Raw genomic sequence first — 23,446 nt, 5'->3', positions numbered from 1 at the left:
AAGACAAGGATTCAACCATTGAAGAGGAGATCACATACAACATACAAAATACTACATACATTACACCTTCGCATGTAAGTATACAAACATTCTTACAACAAGGTATCAGTACTTGTTTACATTACAAACATTTACATTTACAACATTCTCATTTCTTGGTTAATTCCAAAACTAGGGTTTGACCTAAAGGCAAACCCCTCATCCCTAACCCCCCAATCATCCTCTCTTTTCTGTGTGTAGGTTGCAGGTACGTGGCTGTAATTGAAGATCTGGAATCCTTGTGTAGAGATGAACAGATCCCCCTTCGTTTCGCGGATTTTTCGGAGGACCGTGTGCACGCCAGGCGCCATCGTCCCGTCAACTTTCGCTCAAATTTGTAGAACAACACCGTCTCGACATTTTACTGCTAATTCCAAGTCCGCAACTTCATCTCGTATCCCTATCTCTGTTTATAAGTGAATCTTTCCTACTTTACATGCATTCGTAGTTCAATCTTTCTATCTACATTCTTTACAAAAGAGGGTATCCTTGCTATCACAACCCTTGAAACTCATTTAGAATACAATCTTGCATTGCGTGGGATTGGATCTTGTGGGTTTCAACCCCTCTTTTGAATGTAAAGTCTCTCCTAAGTGAAAACCATCAACCCTAGTGACTCCCCCTTCTCTCTCCTTGGAGTTGGGGAGGGGAGAACGACTAGGGTTCGATTTTTCCACTTTACATTTTGGTGAACCCGACGTGGACATCCTCATTCTGATTATTCATGGTTAGATCTGAAAATTTTGCTTTCCTGATTATATTTCCATGTTTGATCTTTTGCAAATTTTAGAGGTTGATTGCATAAAAACCCTAAAATTTTCTTTTTAAGTAATTAAACTTGTGAAATGTTTAATTATTAATGCTTGTTTCAGATCTACCCTTCTATTACAAATTGTCAATTCATATTTGTGCCTTAATTCTGAAAATTAAGTGGTTAAATGTCAAAACCCTAATTTTTAAAGACCTTCTTGATTCAACCTTTGACTGATAATTTCACTGATCAAAACACTTCCAAGTCGGCTGTAACTTTGGATTCCGCAATAAAATCACAACATCTTTCATCCCTGAAAATTTGGAAAAAAGTTGCGAGGACCGTGTGCACCCTGAGCGCCATCGTCCCCGACATTTTTTCCGAAATTTCGGGAGCTAGATCTTACTGTATTTTTCTGCTAAAATCCAGAATTTTGGCTGATTTTACCAATTTTAACACTTTCAAAATTAAAGTCAAAGTTGGTCTAGCGATTGCTTGGATTGAGGCTTCTAATCATTCAAAAATTGTTGAAATTGAAATTCTAATCAAAATTGTGTTTCTTACATTCCTAAATCTGAAAAGTGTGTTGGCATTCATTCGAAATTTCAACGCTTTATTCAAATTTTTGCAGTTTGTGACTTTTGAAATTAAGTGTTTAATTGCAACAACCTTGATTTCCACTTTCAAATTTGAATTTTGCATGAAATCGAGTCAACTTTTAAATTTCGAAACTTGCATTGCTTTTAGTATTCCTTCTAAAATCATAAAATTCAAAATTTCAGTTTCCCTCTCTTTTTCAAAATTCAAATTTTACATTTTTCAACAATCTTGGTAGGGTTCAATTTTGAGATTGCAACTTTAATTTGGCCTATCTACAGATTCTAAAATCACTCAATTTTTTCAGATTAGCTTTAAAATCATCATAACTTTCATCCCTAAAAATTTCAAAAAAAGTTGCGAGGATCGTGTGCACTCCGTTCGCCACGGTCCCGGACATTTTTTTCTAAAATTTCGGGAGATTGTCCTGATTGCATTTAACAGCTTAAATCTAGGAGATTGGCTGATTTTATTGAAATTTGCTACCTCTAAAATTCAAAATCTTCTCTCTTTCTTTAGTGCATGAGTTTTACAACAATAAGCTCTACTTACACTATTCTCGTTAGACGAAGCCTTAGAATTAAGTCCTTCCAAGGTTTAATTACTGAGGAGATGGAACCTAATTTGAATGGCCTTTTTAACGAGGACATGGGTAATTCCTCTAATCCTCTTAATGATGAAGAAGCTCTCCATGAGGTTTCTGTAGAACAACTTTCAAAATTGGATAACCAATTTGATGATTTTCAATGACTCAAGCAAGGAAATTCCCCAAATGAGCCCTTAAGAAATAGAGCAGGTCAATAGTGATGTAGACAAGGTAAGGAGATCCAATGAAGGACAACCCCACCTTGCAACCTATAACACAATCACCATGAAAGATACTAGTAACAGGTTGACACAACATAAGATATAACTAGGGAAAATAGAAAAGAGAAATCCTTATAATAGTTTAATGAACTACATATGCCCTCAGGCTTTACACATGTTGGACCACAACCTAGGATCACAAAACAATTCTTACAACTTAAATCTATGATCCGCAGATCATTTGTTCAATAATTTGGCCTCTGGTAATAGTCTGCACTATCTACATTGATCTGAACCTTAGTCCCTCTGGATTTCAGTCCTCCCAGACTTCAGTCCCCCCAGATTAAAATCTCTCTGGAAACTACATCTGTTCTGAATCTTTTCTTCATAGGGCCTCTGTCATCTCAAATCAATCTCCTATCTTCCTCTTTATACCATTTGCAAGCCTCAACAACTAAATCAAGCTGGCCAAAGATCCACCAGTTCATAATGAAAGGTGCAAACAATAATATGTCAGCTCAAATTACTAAAAACATCTCTAACAATGCTTAGAACTTCGTGAGGACCTCCAAGAACATTGGTTAGGTCCAAAACAACATCTCCCAATGATCTATAAGTTACGAAAACCATTCGCAACCCAATTCTTCTTCGCTTCACACACTACATGACCAACTGGTAAGAACACACCAACACTAGACCAATATTGGAATCGATATCACCAAAATCAAATCCAAGTGCCATGAATCTTGAATATGTTTAAGACAATGATCTCCAGATGATAAATCCAAATCTACAACTCTAAATTCACAAACATGAAGAAACACAACAATCTCCAAGCACCTCCACTACTAACTGCTCCAACCAGATGAACTACTCAGATGCTCCTGCATCAAATAGATACCCAAAACCTTTAGTAGAAATAAAATATAAAGAGGGTGCGAGGGGGAAGCCTTGGTGGATGGAGTAGAAGTGATCAGAGACATGTAATTTCTGGTTGTTGATGGTGATGCAAGAAGAGGAATTTATATAGAATATATTAGTTTTTTGAATAAATCTCAGGCTAAATCCCAAAGCCAGCAATATGGAAAGGATGAAAGGTGATTCAATAAGATCATAACCTTTAGAAAAATAAATTTTCAAGAAAAGAGCCTTTTGATGAGAGTGTTGAGCCCATTCCATGCCTTCCAAAACAAAAATAATGTTATCCAAGATGAATCTATATTTGATGAAGCTTGTAGATTTTAGAAAGAAGATGCTAGATTTTAAGAGCTAGAGTTTTGCAATGATCTTGCAGGTGTTAGGCCCAATATGGAAAGCTAATTTACTGAGAGGGGAGGGGTGAATTAGTACTTCAAAACTTTTCTTCAACAATATCTTTACTGATATGCATAAACCAAAAATTGTTGTAGCATAACATAAAGCTAAAACAAATAAATAACAATCATACATGATTCACTCCATAACACATATATTTTGGTTACGCAGAAACTCTTGGTTAGAAAGAAAAATTGTGGTGGGGATGGCACCCACAACTTCACTACTACAATAATAAAGAGTGCTCGGTTAGAGCTACATGTTCAACTATTTCTGATAGCTTACCCTGTTAGGATTATCAAGATTGTTAGATCTACCTTGCTAAAGGATTTTACAACACTTAAACTAAAATACTGCACTTGGTTAAAGGCTTTACAATTTATAGACTTTGTTAGAGTCTTTTACCCTGTTAAAGGTTTCTCTTACAACTTCAAAATATTACAATAAAATCTTTACAAATATCTGCAACTTTACATCTGGAATGTTATAGCAGATTCTATGTGCTCAAAATGAGATTACCTTGCTTATAGCATACGTCGGTAACCCATAAAGTAACTCGATAAACCCTTTTGTTTACTCTATTCTTTGACTGTTCTCTGAAATCCTTCTCGGTGACCTCTGTGTTTCTAACAGTCTCAATACTCAATACTTTCACATGATTTTGCTTTTCACATATGTCTGTCTTCACACTCATACACACATACCTCAAATATATCTATTTGATCCCTATCCATGCTGTATAAAGAGATCTCTTATGTTGGTGATCTATTTCATTGCTTTGATCATACAAACATGATTTATTGAATGAATAACCATACAAAATATTTCATTGGTTAGATGACCTCAAAATCATACACAATCCTTAAGTGCAATTTCCAATGTGATAATGGTTATTTTGCTCCTCGATATTGTAACACATTTCCACATGTGTGTCTAGGTTCAATGACTCTCGTAAAATGTTTCACTCAGTGTATATCAACTTGATGTATCATTATTGTGACTCGGTAGACATAGAATGTTACTTGGTAGACAACTCGGTGTATACTAGGCTCTGTGACTACTTTCTTCTATAACCGACTACACTGTGCTCACCGACTGAATATTTCAGTAGTAGTAATCGACTAGAGTATATAGAATGACTTTGGATATAAAACTAATGGAAACCTAATAAGCAGTAACAATCTCCCCTTTTGACATTAGTTGAGATGTTTGACAAAACTACTTTCAAAGTCATAACTCAAAAAATCTATATACTTACAAAATTTGACTAAACAGACAGTATATACATTAGTCAACAATATGGTATGTTTCAGATATACTCCCCTTATCAATATACTATACAAAACTCTGATTTTGCATGCTCGGTGATCAATGTTCTATGATAACTGCTTGGTTCACTACTCTGTTCTCTGTTCCCTATCAAAATTGACTCTGTTCTGCATTTGAATACTCTGATTTGCTCGATATACTCCCCCCATATACTATACTCCTCCTTTGATACTTTGATTCTATACTCACTCCCCCTTTTTGACAAACATCAAAACTTAGTTACCATTCAGTGGTGGCAACTGGTCAAAAATGGATTTATATTTTGTCTTGGCATCGGTGAGAGAAGCAGAGAGGGCATCCTTGACACTATCCATGAGTTAATTTTGAATTATAATGTCAGCTAATAGTGAAATTAGTCCATCTAAGGTGCTTCCCTCTTGCTGAGTGGATAGGGAGGTAGCCTTGTTGATCTGCTCTTGGACAGATGAAAGATGAGGAATGAATAATGTCTGAAGAGTCATTACGTCCATCCTTATCTTGTGCTCTTCATTCCTGAGTTCCAATTTTTGAGCCATGAGATTTTGTAATTTTGTATAAAAATGTTGAATAGAATTTGGCTCAGGTCAACTTATTTGAGAGATCGCTGATCTCTTTCTCAATCACTTCTGTTTTATTTTTGATATCTTTAATGAATAAAGAAAATGTATAGAGTTTCTGAAGTAAATAAAGAATGTGCTTGAGTTGAGGGGACAACTCAGCAATAAATTTGACAAGTTTTACTTTGCCAATAGTAATAGCCTTCTGTATCTCTTCAATCATTTTAGCAATGAGCTCTTTGTCCTTTAACTTGCTCAAATATTCAGATGTGTCTACTCTAGATGTCTCTATTTTAGTTAGGAGTTCATCTAATTGAATGTGGATGGCTGCATCTTTTGTCACTTAAGCTTCAGGTAGCATATCTATTAAGAGTGTTTTCACCTTCTGAAGTACTTTGTTTTTCTTTTGAATAGCCATTTGCTTCTCCTGTTCTGCTTTGGCTTTGCATAGTTCACTGAATTCAATGAGTGCTTGCCCTTTTAATTTGGAAATGTCTACATTCAGAAACACTATTGGTTTTGACAAATCTAATTTGAAACTATTCTTTTTCATTTTCTTTTCTTTACCTTTTACTGGTTGAACTAATACAATGGCTTGTGAGGCTTGTTGACCCTTGGTAGGTTGCTCGGTAGAGGCAACACTTTTATCAATTTCTTGAACCTCTGATGTAGCCTTTGTTGTGTCCTTTGCTACTTCTGTGCTTGGGGTCTCAGATGTAAAATTTTTAGTGCTAGAAGGAGCTTGAGAAGACTGTTCTTCGGTGGCCTGAGAAGCAGTTTCTCCTTCTGTAGACTTGTGACCCTCTATTCCTTGCTCAGTATCTTGAGGGGCTTCGGTTGAAGCGGGTTGAGTGATCGGAGGATAGGGCTGAACTTGTTCCAAAACTGACTCACTGGATACCAGTTTGGCATATGCATTCCCTTCTATCATTTCCTGTTTAGGGGCCTCGGTGTCCATGATATCCTCATCAACTTGTATAGTGTCAGTAGGGTCTTGCTCAGTGATATCAGGATCTTGCTCGGTGACATCAACTATTTCAACTTCAACTTGCTCACCAACATTCTTGATTTGAAAGATTTCCTACCATTTTTCTTTGGTCTCATTCTCTACATCCAAGTAAAGGCCATTCATCAATTTCAAGGCACTTTGCTTGACTAGGAATTTTGTGTGGTAGTTTTTCAGATGTTCAGTGATCTCATCTACTGACATGTCTGGAAAAAGATGTACCAGACTTCTTTCTCTCATCTATTTTTTTAAGTCCATGGCATACTTCCACCTGTTATCAATATGTAAATATAATTCATTTGGAAGAGACTTAGATACTTCCAGTGGGACCAATTAGAATTTCAGAAGTGTGCAGATGACAACTTCTTCTATTTGTCTCATCAATAGATTTGGATTCATACTTAACATATCTGAATGCTCCAAATCCACCATATTACTTCAAATTAGTACAAAAATTGTCAACACTATGTACATTTACCCTTTTACTCTTGACAATCTGAATTTTGCTTGCATCTTTAGAATCGGTGTCACTGGACTCTTTAGTCAAAATGAGTCTCTGAGTAGATTTCTTGTAAGTTTTTGTTACCTTGGGTGTGGCAACATTCTTTGGTTTCTTACTCGGTGATGCTGCAGATGATCTTGTGTTTGGGCATTTTATTGAAGGAGTCGATGATACCTGTGATGTATCTTGTTTCTTTCTTTTCAAAAGTTTTCCTTTAGGCAATTTGATGCTCAGTGCAATAGCTGCCTCTTGAGCATCAGATTCCTCCTCGGTGATTACTATAGTGCCCTTGAGAGGTGTGGAGGAAGAACCTTCTCCAAATTTCTCCATTAATGCCTTGATCATTTTTGTTGCCTTCCTTGTAGCCTTCGGTACTACAATGCTCATCTTAACTTTTTCCTTCACTTCTTCATATGTTCCATATCTCAGCTCGGTAGCATGCCTTGGTAATGTAAGAAAAGCATCTATTTGTTATTGTGTGATGTCAAAATCAATCTCATAACCCATAGGTGGCAAAGATTGAGTTCTTGGTTCCACAACATTAACATAGTAGTAGTCGGTGTCTACTTCAAAGCATATGTCATCCTTGTATTTGTCCACTAGCTGGGGTGGAATTCTATACCTGTTATGCATCTTTTCTTGAAACTTGCTGAAATAATCATCCATAATATCATTAAAGTTATCACCTAGTCATTTGATGAAGTCATTGATTTGATGGGTGATTGGTCAGTGTAGCTCCCACACTACATTACTGATTGATGGAAAGAATTTCTCAAAATAGAAAAACATGCATACTAACAGTGATCCAAACTTCAATGTATTAGGCGAGTTTTTCTTCTTCGGATTCCTTATGGTGTTTAGATTCTCAAATAGGTTTTTCAACAATACTTCACAAAGATCAATTTTCATTCCTTTCTTCACAATTTTATATGCTAAATCGATTGCTGCATAGGGTACACTGTTTTCCCTTGCTGATTGGAAGAAACAATAACCTATTACTCTAATGGAAAACTTCAGCTCTGCATCTATTACATTGTTCAATTTCAGTCCTCTGCAATCTGATTCAACTCTGATTAGAGTGATCAATTCCTTCTGTGATATCATTTTCTGAGCTCGGGCATGATCAAAAATAGGGTAACCGGTGATCAAATGAAGGATTTCCTTGGTGATTTTGAATGGTTGCTCTGCTAACCACATGAAATCATCATGAACTCTGCTCAGAACAAAATTGACCCATTGGGGTTTGAAGACATGGGGATAGGTTAGGGCTTTGGTCAATCCCTTGATTTTGATGTGTTCATACTTGCTATCCAATTTCCTATCGGTACACAATTCATCATATGTGTCCTTGATTTCAACATGACCTAGTTCCTCAACATGACACTTAGTGAAGAACCTAACATCCTCAACTAGTAAAACCCTATCCAGAATGAGTGAAAATGCAGTTTTATCATCCGATTTAGATGCTACTTTGGGAGTTAGAGAATATTTTAGTGAGGGCTTTTCAATGTTCTCAACAACAACGGGCTTCTGGATCTTAGGTGCCATTGCAAATTTTAGATAATCTCTTAACAAAAGATTCTTAGGGTTTGAAGACTTTCAAACGGTAAAAAAATATAAAGTAGATAATCACAACTGATATTTCCTGGTAGCTAGCTCTAAGAAATGCTTGAGATCAATGTGTAAATACCTTGAAATTCATTCGGGAGGTGGTTTGATCACCTTTGAATCATTTTGCTCTGCTCTCTGAAAACTTGGTAAGTGAGAAATGATCACGCAAAGTTCTTTAAGTACACAATATACCTTATTGGGCTTCGTGTAGTTAGGTTAGAAAGCATTAAATGCACTCAGTTCCCTTAAACCAATTTACCTTTCTTTTTGTGCTTTTACCCAGTAGCCAAACTTCCTGTGTTTACCGACTAGACAGGGTTCCTGAATTTACGGACTTGACTAGTGCTAAAAAAGACTTGATAAAATTTCAAATTTCCTAATGCATCTTTAGCTATGTAGATTTTTGAATTAAGTACATGATAAAATAGGAACTGTTAAGATTTAACCTTTGAAAGAATGCAATCCCTTCATACCTTTACCGATTAATTTGGAATAGATGCACCAAACTCGGTAGGTAAGGTGCTTTCTTCATTTGACACAATTTCCTTCTTTCTCCAAATCATCTATAATTTGTCTTTTATTTCCTCAGTGTCTCCTCTAGGTTGATCTCTGCAATCTCTAGCCAAGTGTCCAATTTTGTGACAATGAAAACATGCCATACTAGGATTTCTCCATGATCTTCGGTTGTTCATTCCAAACCTTTTAAAGAAGTTGGCACTTATATGTCCATATCTTCCACAACATTCACACCATATCCTTGTATTGTAATCCCATGGTACTATAGAATATTGTCGGTAAGGATCTGTGTGAGTTCGGTAGCCTCCAGTATTTGCTCAGTGTGCAAACCGCATATAGTTCTTTTGCTTAAACCAACACTTCTCGGTACTATGCCCATATCTATTGAAGTTTTTACAAAACCCTTTGAATTTTGCCTTCTTATAATTGTTAACAGACTTTGTCCTACATTGGTTAGATGTGTGACCATATTTATTGCAATTATTACAATAACCATTAGACCTAATGACATTCGGTTGTTTACCTTTTCTGATTTGGCACATATTAGCAAGATGTCCTTGTTTTCCATAGTAGTTGCAAATAGGCTTCTTTCCTTTGATGTTCTTCTTGTTTCCAGCTTGCTTTGATGATTCTCCTCTCTCGATAGTGTGGATTCCATTCTCGGTAGATTTTTTCCCTTTGTAACCAAGTCTTGCATCTTTGTTGGGTCTTCTTGTATTCAATTGCTCATCCAACATCTTTGATGCTTCATAACTTTTCTTCAGTGTTTCTTTGGATTTCTTCTTTGTTTCAAGTTCCTCAGTCAACCTTGATACTTCAAGTTTCAGTGCTTGATTCTCATCATCTTTTAGATTTTCTTCATGATGTGCATAACCCAATTGATCTGACAAATTACTTTGAATTCCAGTTAACCTTGTGATTTCATAATTATTTTTAGATACTAATGCTTCAAGTTGTTGTTTTTCTCTTTCTAGATCTCTTACTTTCTCCTCGGCTGTCCTTAATGCATCAAGATTCTCAGTCATCTGTGTGCTGAAATGTTCATGTCCTCTTTTCATTTCTTTTAGCTGATCAGTTAGTGTTTTGTTCTTTTCTTTCAGTTCTCCAATCATCTCTTCAGTCTCTTTAGATATATTGTTCTCAGATGATGTTTCAATTTGTTCCACTAGCTCTTGAGAGTCTTGTAAATCATTAGATAATCTTCTTCTAACTTTCAATGATTTTTGCATTTTTCTTTGCATGTCTACAATCACTTGATTAACATGATCCAACTCTTCTTGTAGATACACAATTCTTCCAGATTGTTTATAGCCTTCCATAGATAAGATCTTTCTCTTTAGGCTGTTAAACCCTTTTCCAAGATTTGATCTCTGATACCAATTGTTAGGCCCAATATGGAAAGCTAATGTACTGAGAGGGGAGGGGTGAATCAGTACTTCAAAACTTTTCTTCAACAATATGTTTACTGATATGCATAAACCAAAAACTGTTGTAACATAACATAAAGCTAAAACAAATAAATAACAATCATACATGATTCACTCCATAACACATATATTTTGGTTACGCAAAAACTCTTGGTTAGAGAGAAAAACTGCGGTGGGGATGGCACCCACAACTTCACTACTACAATAATAAAGAGTGCTCAATTAGAGCTACATGTTCAGCTATTTTTGATAGCTTACCTTGTTAGGAGTATCAAGATTGTTAGATCTACCTTGCTAAATGATTTTACAGCACTTGAACTAAAATGATGCACCTAGTTAAAGGCTTTACAATTTATAGACTTTGTTAGAGTCTTTTACCCTGTTAAAGGTTTCTCTTACAACTTCAAAATATTACAATAAAATCTTTACAAATATCTGCAACTTTACATCTGGAATGCTATAGCAGATTCTATGTGCTCAAAATGAGATTACCTTGATTATAGCATACCTTGGTAGCCCATAAAGTAACTCGATAAACCCTTTTGTTTACTCTGTTCTTTGACTATTCTCTAAAATCCTTCTCGGTGACCTCAGTGCTTTCACATGATTTTTCTTTTCACATATGTGTGTCTTCACACTCATACACACATACCTCAAATATATCTATCTGATCCCAATCCATGCTATATAAATAGATCTCTTATGTCGGTGATCTGGTTCATTGCTTCAATCTTACAAACATGATTTATTGAATGAATAACCATACAAAATATTTCATTGGTTAGATGACCTCAAAATCATACACAATCCTTAAGTGCAATTTCCAATGAGATAACGGTTCTTTTTCTCCTCGATCTTGTAACACGTTTCCACATGTGTGTCTAGGTTCAATGAATCTAGTAAAACATTTCACTCAGTGTATATCAGCTCGGTTTATCATTATTGTGACTCGGTAGACATAAAATGTTACTTGGTAGACAGCTCGGTGTATACTAGGCTCTGTGACTACTTTCTTCTATAACTGATTGCACTGTGCTTACTGACTAGAGTATATAGAATGACTTTGGATATAAAACTAATGGCAACTTAATAAGTAGTAATAGTAGGAAACATTAATCAACGTGATCAACCACCAATTACATATGTCTTCAAGATCATCAAATTTAGGTATGAACTTAATGTTTCCTCTATTGATAGGCTTTAAAAGAGACTTAGTATGAACATCTTCCAAATAAACCTTATGAAGGTTGATGCCTATGTTCTCTTCTAGGGTTTTACAAAATGCACAAGGGAACCCATCGCACCTTTTATCATCCACCATTGAGTTAACAACTTGCTTGAGGTCCTCCAAGGAGAGTAATTGGTTACAAGATGTTTGTTGTGTTAATGCATTAGTAGCATTTGCAAGATAAGACTCTCCTAACCTGTTATTCCTCATTTTTTTGTTTAGGTTTGGTTATTCATCTATGCTATTAGATTATCTGATTTCTATTTTCCAAATTGAATATGTTTATTAGATTATAACATTGATCATGATTGTGATATTGACATTGGATAAAGATGGATTAGATCGACGAATTGCTTAACATAGTTAAGCGTCAATCTAATGCTATCGGGCTAGTAACCTGATAGCATATTAATGTCGATTCATTTATGGATTGGCATTAATATGCTATCAGGGTATTAACCTAATAGCATATTAATGTCAATTCATTTATGGATCGACATTAATATGTTATTGGGGTATTAACTTGATATCATATGTAATGCTATTGTTATCTAGTTAGTTCATAAACATTTTCGGGCCATTAACAAAGCATCATAACTAAACACCGCTTCATCTGAGTGTTTAAGTATTAATGTTAGTTACCAAACGTAACATAGATCGGGATGTGCAATATGAAAAGGTACCGATCAATAGGTCCCTTGATTGGTCATGTCTAAATGACATGACCGGTCAAGACATGTATTGACCGGTCCTCTAAACATATAAAGCCTGACATGAATCATTTGGAGAAGACATAGAAAACATAAATGATTGTATGCGGGAAAAGCGGGTCGATAGAACTCAATATGTGAAAAATGTTCCAAAATACCTGTCCACACACACATAGAGGACTTCTTGGTGCAAGCTATGGAGTAATGAAGTATTACTCAGCTTCCCAAGGTTGGTCCCATGGTTCTCTATCTTACAATCTCCCTCAAACCAATGTTTTTGCTCTCAGATCACTGAGCAAAATGGTTTAGGGATGGCAAATGCAAGAATGAGGGTTGCTTTGATAGATTTTAGTATGAGATGCATCCTAAGCTATGCATGATTCTAGAAATGCAATAAACTAGATTATAAGATGTCAAGGTTAGTATAAATACTATCCTAACCTAATATATTTAGTCTATGATTGAGCTAAATGATAAAGAAAATATTCTAAACATGCATATTTAGACTAATTCCTATTGAAAAGAGAGGCTAAAATGATGAGCATAAAAGGAGATATGAAAGCTTGAATGTATTTGAGCATAAGTATGATACTACAAATTTGGAGGATATTTTAAAATGGAGGGATGAGAGCTCTATTTATAGCAAAAACAGGGCAATGGATGGTTAGGATTGAAAGAATTGATCAAGGGTTGAGTTTGAAAGTTGGGGATCCATGTTTGCAATTTGCACCAATGAAATGGTGACAAGTGTCAACATAGGGTTGGATTGAGAGAAGGGGTTGGAGGCATTAAATGCCTGAGAAGACCTTATGGTTATCTAGAGGGTAAGGGTCAAGCCTAAATTAAGATTACCCAATGGATTAAGAGAGTTAATCCAAGGATAAACCCTTGTGCAAATGATTAAGAGATAATCATGGTCAAAGCATTAAATGCTTGATGAGACCCTTGGGTTGGATGAAGGTTGAGTTAAAAGAAATTCTTTAACCATGTAGGAGGGTTTGAGTTAACCATTAATGGTTATGAAGACTTTGGGGAATTAAGTGGTTGAAGGCTTGGAGCCTTTAATGGTTATCAAAGACTTTGAGGAATTAAGTGGTTGAAGTCTTGAAGCCTTTAATGGTTATCAAAGACTTTGAGGATTTGAGAAGTGACCTCCCCTTGCTTAGGGATGTGACAAAGTTTAGAAGATGGGTTAGGCTAATTAGAAGCGATTAGAAGAGTCTAGAAGGGATTAGAAAGGGGTTTAGGAAGGTAAGTGGGAGATGTAGGATTTTGCAAGTGGATGGAGGGATAATAGGATTTAATTGAATTTATTGAATTTCATTCAATTTGGTTGTAATAAAATAAATTAGATTTATTTAATTTAGGATAACTATTTAATTAAATTTGAATTTAATTAAAAGTGGATAGGGGGGATTTAATTGAATAAAATGATTTATTCATTAAATGGTATAGTGAATTTAATTTAAATAAATTGAATAAATTACTTAATTAGATAGAGGAATGCGGGTAATTTAATTAAATTGGATTTAATTAAATAGAGAAATGAACATAAAATATTCATTTAGGAATATGGTCATTTTATACGTCTACATTTTGCCCCTCTTTGAAGTGATGTGTGTGCACATGTTATTTCAAAGAAAATGATGCGTTATCATGATTTATGATCAAATGCAATTTTTGTGTCGCTCTTTTGATTTACAAGTCGTGCCCTAGATTTGATTTGATGCGTGATGCCCCCTCTGGAGATGAATCAATATTTTGAAAAAAATTGATTTGATCTGATGAGTTGTGTGTGATGTGTAGGATTTCGTCTATGTGAGAGGTGGGTAAATTGATTCATCTCCCGATAAGTTACAAATTTTAGGGTATAAGGGAGACCGCGACCATATTACAGGTCCGTTTGGCTAACCCTAATTTCATTTTCCTCCTATAAAAGGGGAAAATAGCTTTGATTTGATTCATTTGTGCCTTGTTGACTTTGGAGAAAGAGAATTTGGTCTGAAGAGAAAATGCCTATTCCGTATTCCAGACACCGTTTCGAGTGCGTTCGGAGGTACCGGAGACCTACATCGTATGGACCACAAGTAAGTCAACATTTTTGACCCTCTTTTGATTTCTGATTTGGTCGTTTTTAGTCATTTTTTGATTTTTAAAGCTCGGTTTTAGTGTTTTAGCGCGTCAAAGTCATAGATTAGCGCATACGAAGTTTTAAGTAGCGCATCAAGTCACTTTTTAGGGTCGCGTCTGAAATAAAATAGGATAGCGCATAGGAAATATAGGTTAGCACATAGACGTAGAATAGCGCATGGCGATAGTCGGGTAGCATGTCAGGTCAGCAGGTTAGCGCATAGGGGTCACAAGGGTTCGCATAGGTAAGGGGGTTTAGCGCATAGGGTTAACCTAGTGCATAGGGTCAAATAGGTAGCGCTCGGGAGGTATAGAATAGCGCGTGGGTAGGGGTTAGTGCAAAGGGAAAATTAGGTGGTGCATGGGGTGAAAAGATTAGCACGTAGAGTCAGTCTAGTGCATAGGGTGAATAGATTAGCGCGTAGAAAAAATAGCCTAGTGCATGGGTAAATTATAGCGCAGCGGGACTCTGTTTTAGCACATCTGGAAAAATTTTTGCAAGATGAGGTGGTTTGTAAATTTGTTGTGTCTTTCTGTCATGATTTTATGGATTTGTCCAATATGAGTGTCAAAATAACTTGTTTTTGATTTGCGATATTTCAAGTTATGGATAGATATCAATGTGGTGTTTTGATCAAAATATGATTTATTTGTGTATCCTGTTTCAAGTTCAATGTGTGAAGCCTGATTTGTGTTACAAGCTGATATGGGTTGGAAACTTCAGTTGTGTTACAAGCTGATATGGGTGGGAAACTTGAGTTGTGTTACAAGTTTATGTGATTGTGGAGACTTGAGTTGTGTTACAAGTTTTGATATGGTTTTTGATAACTTGAGTTGTGTTACAAGTTGATATGAAATGATAGGATCTTGAACTTGATGTAGATGAGCAAATTGTTTCATGCTGTGGATGTGAGTTTGATTTCGATATCTGTGTTTTGATGTGGAAACTGATATTGGATTTGTTTTGTTTGTTGACTGGAGTGATTGGGTGTGGTGCAGTTGCGAGAGAGATTTCCGAGACCGTGGTCATTGATACTGGGATTGACCTAGGCTGATCTGGACATTATTGAGAGATGTGGTTTGACCTCCCTTTTGGATATGCCTCGGTTCACTGTGAACTGGGGGCTACTGATAGCATTGGCAGAGAAGTGGCATAGCGACACAAACACCTTTCATTTTGCTACTGGAGAGATGACAGTCACACCAAAGGACTGTTACAGGATCCTGCGGATTCTCATAGTAGGTGCACTACTACCGTATGAGCAGTTGGAGGAGGGTGGTACAGAGGCTCTTCACTGTATTTTCCATGATGAGACGGTTTGTGGTTATGAGATCTTGTGGCAGGAGTTCTTAGACCTGGATTACAAACCCCTTCCATTCGTACTAGCAGGGTTCATTGGTGGATTCCTTTGTCCTGATCGCTAGTCAAAGGGATTCTCTGTGGGATGGGGGTTGGTATTGGAGGAGATGGTGACATAGGGCTGGAGGTTTTCATGGGGATTAGCTATGCTGGCCCATCTGTACAGGGGCTTGCATGAGGTAGTATACCTTGGTTACGACAGTTTGTCAGCTAGCGTGACACTGTTACAGGTATGGTGCTGGGAGCACATTCTAGCGACGAGGCCATTAGAAAACAGAGATAGGCCCATTGGAGTGGCATATGCCTATGGATACAGGGGTCTAGTTGTCCAGCACAAGCTGGGCAAACTAGAGCATTGGAGGAGAGTACTTGATGATATTGATACGGTCACATGACGACCGTATACAGGATGCGAGGTGTGGGCGGAGGATGGGCTGGAGATGCCCTTTGTATTTATGACCAGATACTTGATCGGGAGGACCCCTTTTGTTATAGAGAGGTTTGTGGTGACCCGAGTTTTGAGACAGTTTGGGCGCCAGAAGGGTATTCCATAGGGAGCTTGCCTATATACACGTCGGAGGCAGGATGTAGCGGATTGGGGTCTGACTATTGATAGCGCAGTGGCGGTGGAGGAGTTTGTGAGGTTGGTAGGATAGATATGGGATTATGCCCCAAAAATTTTGGATGTGGGCATGATTGATGATTTTGCCAGATTGTTTGCTGTGCGGGTGGTGGCTAGGATATCTGATTCGAAGGAGATGCAGCCAGCTTTTGATTCTAATGATGAGGAGGGAGAGGGAGATGATGATGATGATGGAGAGGATGGAGGAGATGGACGAGGGAGAGGAGCCAGAGGGAGGCAAGTAGGTAGAGGGAGAAGAGGAGATAGGGGTGTGGAGAGAGGGGTGAGACAGGGGCTGATAGACAGGGGGAGAGGTGGATTGGCTATTGGAGCCGGTGGAGAGGGGAGAGTGGGGGAGGTGCTAGTTGCAGTGGGGGGTACTGATGATGTCAGGTGACTAGCGCAGAGGAGGAGGATAGATGTGCTCCCACCTCTAGCACCGAGGACAGGCAGGGTTGGAGGGGTTGCCCCTGCACAGGTATCACTACGGGTTCGGGTCCCTACACATGTTGAGGATGCACAGATCCGGACCCTACAGGTGACTGTACAGTAGTTGCAGGCACAAATTTTGACATATCAGTGGTAGATTGCACAGTTGACCACTGAGCGGGACACCGAGATAGAGTGGAGGGGGTGAGCGGAGGAGCTAGTATCCAGTATGCAGAGAGCAGCGGCGGGTGGTCTGATGAGAGACACCCTGAGAGAGCTAGCATTGACAGCTCAGGAGGTGGACTACTATCGGCGGCACTATAAGGCAGCGGTACCCAGGGATCGTCGAGTACAGAGCTTTGCACCATCAAGATCTAGTCGATCTCGAGATACTGGGTCATGGTCTGAGAGCCGAGGTGTCACAGGGCCACCGAGACAAGACCCTCCTGGAGATCCAGGGGCGGGTACATCTGGAGCCAGACCATCTTCGTCAGGGGATAGTCATACTTGAGAGATGGGGTCTCTGTTGTATTTTTGATCATTGTATTCTTTGTACTGGACACATTGATGATATATTTTGCACATTTTGATCATTTTGATATATATATATATATATACGACACCATTTTCTTTGATCATGTGGTGTGTTTATATGGATGCATGTTATGTGGGTTATTTCTTTATGATGATGCAATGCTTTAAATGTATGTATGATGCAACATGTATGCTTTTATATGCTGTGAGATGTATCTTGAAAATGAGATATATGATTTGATATGTTGTGTGATGTATCTTGAAAATGAGATGTATGATTTGATATGCAACTAAATGTAAAATGATATGCAAATATGCAATTAATTGTAAAATGATATGCAAATAATGGTAAAATGATATGCAACTATGTTTTTGGTAGCATCCTCATTTTGTATTTTCTATTCGATATAGCCATATGTTGTTTGCTTTCTTTGTAGATATCATCATTTGAGCATTGATTTGTTTTAGGATATGTTGAAAATTTATACAAGCATAATGGTATAATTGAACCATAATGACTTGAGAAAAATTTACATGATGTTTGATTTTGCAAGATAGCACAAACATCAAGGTATAATTGAACCAAGAGGACCTGAGTGCGTATTGCATAAACAGACAAGATTAAATCATTTGTATACATGAAGTGGAATCAGGCCTTCAGTGATATTCGATGTATCACGTCTCGAGGCATTTATTCACACAATACAAGTGATCACCTCCCAGATAGAAGAATAAGAAAATATTGGAAGTTCCTCATGATCTCTAGCTTGGAAGCATTTAGTGTGACAAGGAAGAGAATCCAATAATCGAGAAAGTTCAAAATGCAAAACTAGTCAAGATTTTATGCTATAATTCAACATCCAGTACTTCAGAAAATCATCCATCTTTGGTATACTTGTGAATTGGTTCGTTTTGTTTTGCAATGAAGAGTAGTTTTGGTTGTTGGATGTCATGCTTTTGAGTTTTGCAAATAGCTTTGATGTCTGGAATGTTTGCAATATTTAGACGATTTGAATGCCCCTAGCTGAGTGTGCCTCTTGATGTGAATATGTACAGTGATTTCCAAGCCATGGTGGATTTGTGGTAAAAGGATATATATGGATAAACCAGGATAGTGACTATGCTAAGTATGTCCTGAATGGATATGTGCTAAGTGTCAGGAGATGACCGATAGTGTTTGTATGGATAAAATGGCATGGTGATAGATAGAGGATCCGTTCTTTCACAAGAGCGCTTGTTTACCAGGTTTTCACCATTTGTTTTTATTGTACTTTGTTTTTTCTTTTTCTGGATTTTTTTATTTTTTTGCTTGTTTTGGCTTTTTCCATGCACTAGGCTACTTAAGTGTAGTATTTCTTCAGATGGATGCTATTAGTTGGTTCATCGAGCACACCTCCTTCTGAAGTTGTTAGCTGATAGACACCTGATCCATAGACTGATATGATAACATAGGGACCCAACCAGTTAGGTTCAAATTTCCCTTTCTTTTCTCGATCTTGCTGATTTCTTGGATTTTCTTTGAGGACTAGGTCACCAACTTTGAAGTTGCAGGGGATGACCTTGTGATTATAGCTCCTGCACATGCATTGTTGATATGCTTTGAGATGAGTATAAGCATGTTGACGTCTTTCATCTAATAGTTCAAGTTCTTGGAGTCGGTTAACTCGATACTCTTCATCTGGGATTAAGCCTTTCAAAGAGACTCTGAGAGATGGGATTTCTACTTCCAGGGGTAAAATGGCTTCTGATCCAAATACCAATGAGTAGGGTGTTGCTCCTGTAGGTGTGTGGATGCTGGTTTTGTATGCCCAAAGTGCTGGATTGAGTTGGATGTGCTAATCTTTGCCTGCATCATTCACTATTTTCTTGAGGATTTTTAGGATAGTTTTGTTAGATGCTTCCACTTGACCATTTCCCTGTGGGTAGTATGGTGTAGAGAACCTATGTTGGATTTTGAATTTTTCACATAGTTCTTGGACATCTTGATTTTTGAAAGGCCGACCATTATCTGTGATGATTGAACTTGGAATACCATATCTGTAGATCAAATAATTGAGGATAAAAGAGGCAATTTGTTTCCCAGTCACTGTGGTCATGGGAACTGCTTCTATCCATTTGGTAAAGTATTCTGTTGCTGTTATAATGAACTTGTGTCCATTTGAAGATGAAGGATGAATTTTTCCCACTAAGTCTAGTCCCCACTGACAAAAGGGCCAAGATGTTGTAAATGGCTGCAGTTCCTATGCTGGTGCATGTATCAGATTACCATGGATCTGGTATTTGGAACATTTCTTGGCAAAGTGATATGAGTCTCTCTCCATTGTAGGCCAGTAGTATCCCATCTGTAGAAGCTTTTTAGCAAGAGTAGTACCACTTGAATGTGTGCCACAAATACCTTCATGAAGCTCATGTAAAGCAGAATCAGAATCATTACGATCAAGGCAATGAAGAAGAGTACCATCTAGACCTTGACGATACAAAGTATTAGTGGTAAGGGTGTAATGGGCAACTTGTTGGATAAAGTTATGTTTTTGGTTACGGGATTGATCAATTGGTAAGATATTATGCTTGAGGTAGTCATATATCAGTCCATATAACGGAGAATCTGAACCAGTCAAGGCATAGATAACCTGGGATTTAGAGTGGTCATAGGCGGGGGAGAACAGTTGCTCTACCAGGAACTCATAACGACTCTGTTGCTCTGGAATTTGTAGTAGTGAAGCGATAGTAGCCATTGCATCAGCTACTTTGTTGTTTAACCTTGGTATTTGTTCAAAGGTGATGTGCACAACATAATGTTTGAAGTCATCCACCATTCGCTTGTAGGGTAGTAGCTTGTCATCCTTTCTCTGATAGTTGTTGTTGATTTGATGGATGACTAGTTGCGAGTCCCCATAGACTTGTAACTATATGATTTTCCATTCTACGGCCATTTTGATACCTATAACCAATGCATCATATTCAGCCACATTATTTGTGCAGGGAAACATTAGCCTATATGATCTTGGTATAGTGTGTCCTTCAGGAGTGATGAACAGAATGCCAGCACCTGAACCATGTTGTGTATAGGATCTATCAAAGTATAGGGTCCATTGTTTGGTAGAAAGAGCAAGAACGTCCCTATCTGGAAATTCAATCTCCATGGTGTGTTTGCCTGGTAGCGGTGCTTCAGCCAACTGATCTGCAATTGCTTGTCCTTTGATGGCTTGTCTTTCTATGTATTGGATGTCAAATTCACTGAGAATCATGACCCATTTAGTCAATCGGCCTGCAAGAGCTGCCTTACTGAGTAGATATTTGAGAGGATCAATTTTTGCAATTAGCTTAATGGTGTGTGCTAGCATATAATGTCGAAACTTCTGAGATGCAAAGACCACTATTAGGCAAGCCTTTTCAATGAATGTATAGTTGAGTTCATAGCCATTCAATGTCCTACTGATATAATATATGGCACGTTCCTTCCCTTGTTGATCTTCTTATGCCAATAGTGCCCCCAACGATATATCTGTTGTTGAGATATATAGGATAAGTGGCTTTCCTGTGACTGGTGGTACTAGAACTGGTGGATTCATCAGGTACTGTTTGTTTTGGTAAAAAGATTCTGCACACTTGGTCTCCCATCTGAATGCTACATTTTTGTGTAGTAAATGGCTAAATGGTAGACTTTTATCTGCTAGTTGAGTAATGAATCGCCTGATTGATTGAAGTCGTCCTTGTAGAGATCTGAGTTGACTGATATTCTGTGGTGGTGGCATGTCCATAATGGCTTGTACCTTTGCTGGATCTACTTCAATACCTTTAACTGAGAAAATGTAGCCTAGTAACTTGCCTAATGTAACCCCGAAGACACACTTCTTAGGGTTGAGCCTGACTTGGAATTTTTCCAATCGATCAAAGATCTTTGTTAGGATGTTGAGATGTTCGGCTCTGGTGAAGGATTTAGCGAGTAAATCATCCACATAGTCTTCCATAAATGTGTGCATCATGTCATGGAATATTGTTGTCATTGCTCTTTGATAAGTGGCCCCTGCATTCTTTAAGACAAAAGGCATAACATTCCAACAGTACGTTCCCCAAGGACAGGTGAACGTAGTTTTATCTTGATCTTCTGGGGTTATTTTTGATTTGATTATAGCCTGAGAAACCATCCATTAGTGAGAGCATTGCATGGCCTGTTGTGAGATCTACAATTATGTCAATACTAGGTAGAGGAAAATCATCTTTTGGACAAGCTTTGTTGACGTCTCTAAAGTCAGTGCATATTCTGATACTGCCATCTGGTTTTGATACCAGAACGATGTTGGAAATCCATTCTGCATAGTCAATGGGTCGGATGAATCCGACATCTAATAGTTTCTTTAGTTCAATTTTGACCATGAGTGCAACCTGTGGATTCATCTTTCGTAGCTTTTGCTTGACTAGTTTAACTCCTAAAGAGATGGACAAGTGATGCATGATTAAGTGTGGATCTACTCTGGGCATATCAGCATACGACCAAGCAAAGTTAATTTGCTATTCTTTAAAGAAAATGATGAATGCTGATCTTTCTTCCTCTGTCAGAGATTTTGCAAGGTGTAGGTTTCTGACTGCTTCTATGGTACCAATGTTGATTGATTGAGTGGGCTCAATCAATATGGGTGATCGTTCATGAAAGTGTTCAGGAAGAATGTAAAGTCTCCCATTGTTAGGTGCCTTAAAAAGGTTTTCACCCTCAGATGTGTCCTTTATTTTTACTTTTTTGTGATCTAGAGCTGCCATTGACTAGTTTTCAGCATCAGATCCTTTACTTGGTTCATTTTTGTGACTGAGAGACTTTGCACTCCCTGGTTTGCAGATATTATTACTTTGTTCACTGGTAGAGCCTATTTCTGGATTTACGGTACATAGGTAATGGATAATAGATTCATCATCTGGGAAAATTGGTATATCATGGATTTCAGGTTCATCCTAGTCAATGAGGTTAGGAAAGACAAGCGGTAAGGAATTGTTAGGTGGATCAAGTTCGGCTACTGTGAGTGTTAGGACAGAGTTTTCATCATGATTGTGCTTGGTTTTAAAGAAGTCCAGGATTTTGTCGAGGTCTTCGATGGTATTATCTTCCAGATAGACTTGTTCATAATGTTTATGTTCTCTTTCCCCAACGTCATAGATATTTTGTGGTCCAAATTCAAGAGGTCTATTGTCTGCGTTATGCTCTTCTTGAGAAAGAGATATAGAATCAGTATCATTAGGGATATCTGTAGTAGCATTGGAGTAGGTACCCCATTCATATTCATTGGAATCAGTCTCTGAGGCATCATCCCAGATTCTATCAGTGCTGTAAACTGGTATGTTGTATGGTGAAAACAAATCTTTGATGATAGATACCATTGTGATAGTTTTTGTTGATTTTGTGTCAGATCCATCTTCTATTTTTTGTATTTGTGCATAGATTGTGCTTCCTCGGGGAGAAACAAAGGTATCTAGAGATGATTTTATTTGTTCGTGAGATATTGGTGTTTGAATATGAGCTACTGCTGTAGATATGGCCCTTTTGTGTTTTAGAATCTTTTCTTGATGTAACTTCTAATCTTGATGTTCCCGTGCCTTGCGGATTGTTTCTGCTGATTCAGAGAGTGCTTCCTGCCAGGATTCTTCTTTGTACTTCATCTTTACTTTCCATTGAGGTTTTGTAGTTAGGTGGGGTGGCCTTTTTCATAGGAAAGTGAGCTCACAACCCAATCCTGCTTTATTTCTACTAGGTTGTGAAGGAAGATCTATGGGTTTAGTGACTCCTTCCTTGCGTTTCCCAATAGGTCCTTTACCATCATATCCCATTTGTTGCATGATTAAGTATCCTTTTCCATATAGGTGTGTAGGTAGAACAATGTCCAAAGTAGCTGCTCTATGATCTTCTTTCTCATCTTTGTATAACCAGCTAAGAATATCCTTGTCTTCTGATTCATGTGCTAGAGTGCCCAACTGGATGAAGGTACCATCAAATTTGGTGATGGGCCGA

This window comes from Cryptomeria japonica, chromosome 10 (assembly GCF_030272615.1).
Source record: "Cryptomeria japonica chromosome 10, Sugi_1.0, whole genome shotgun sequence".
Classification (NCBI taxonomy): domain Eukaryota; kingdom Viridiplantae; phylum Streptophyta; class Pinopsida; order Cupressales; family Cupressaceae; genus Cryptomeria; species Cryptomeria japonica.
Note: the sequence above shows the minus strand (reverse complement) of the source record.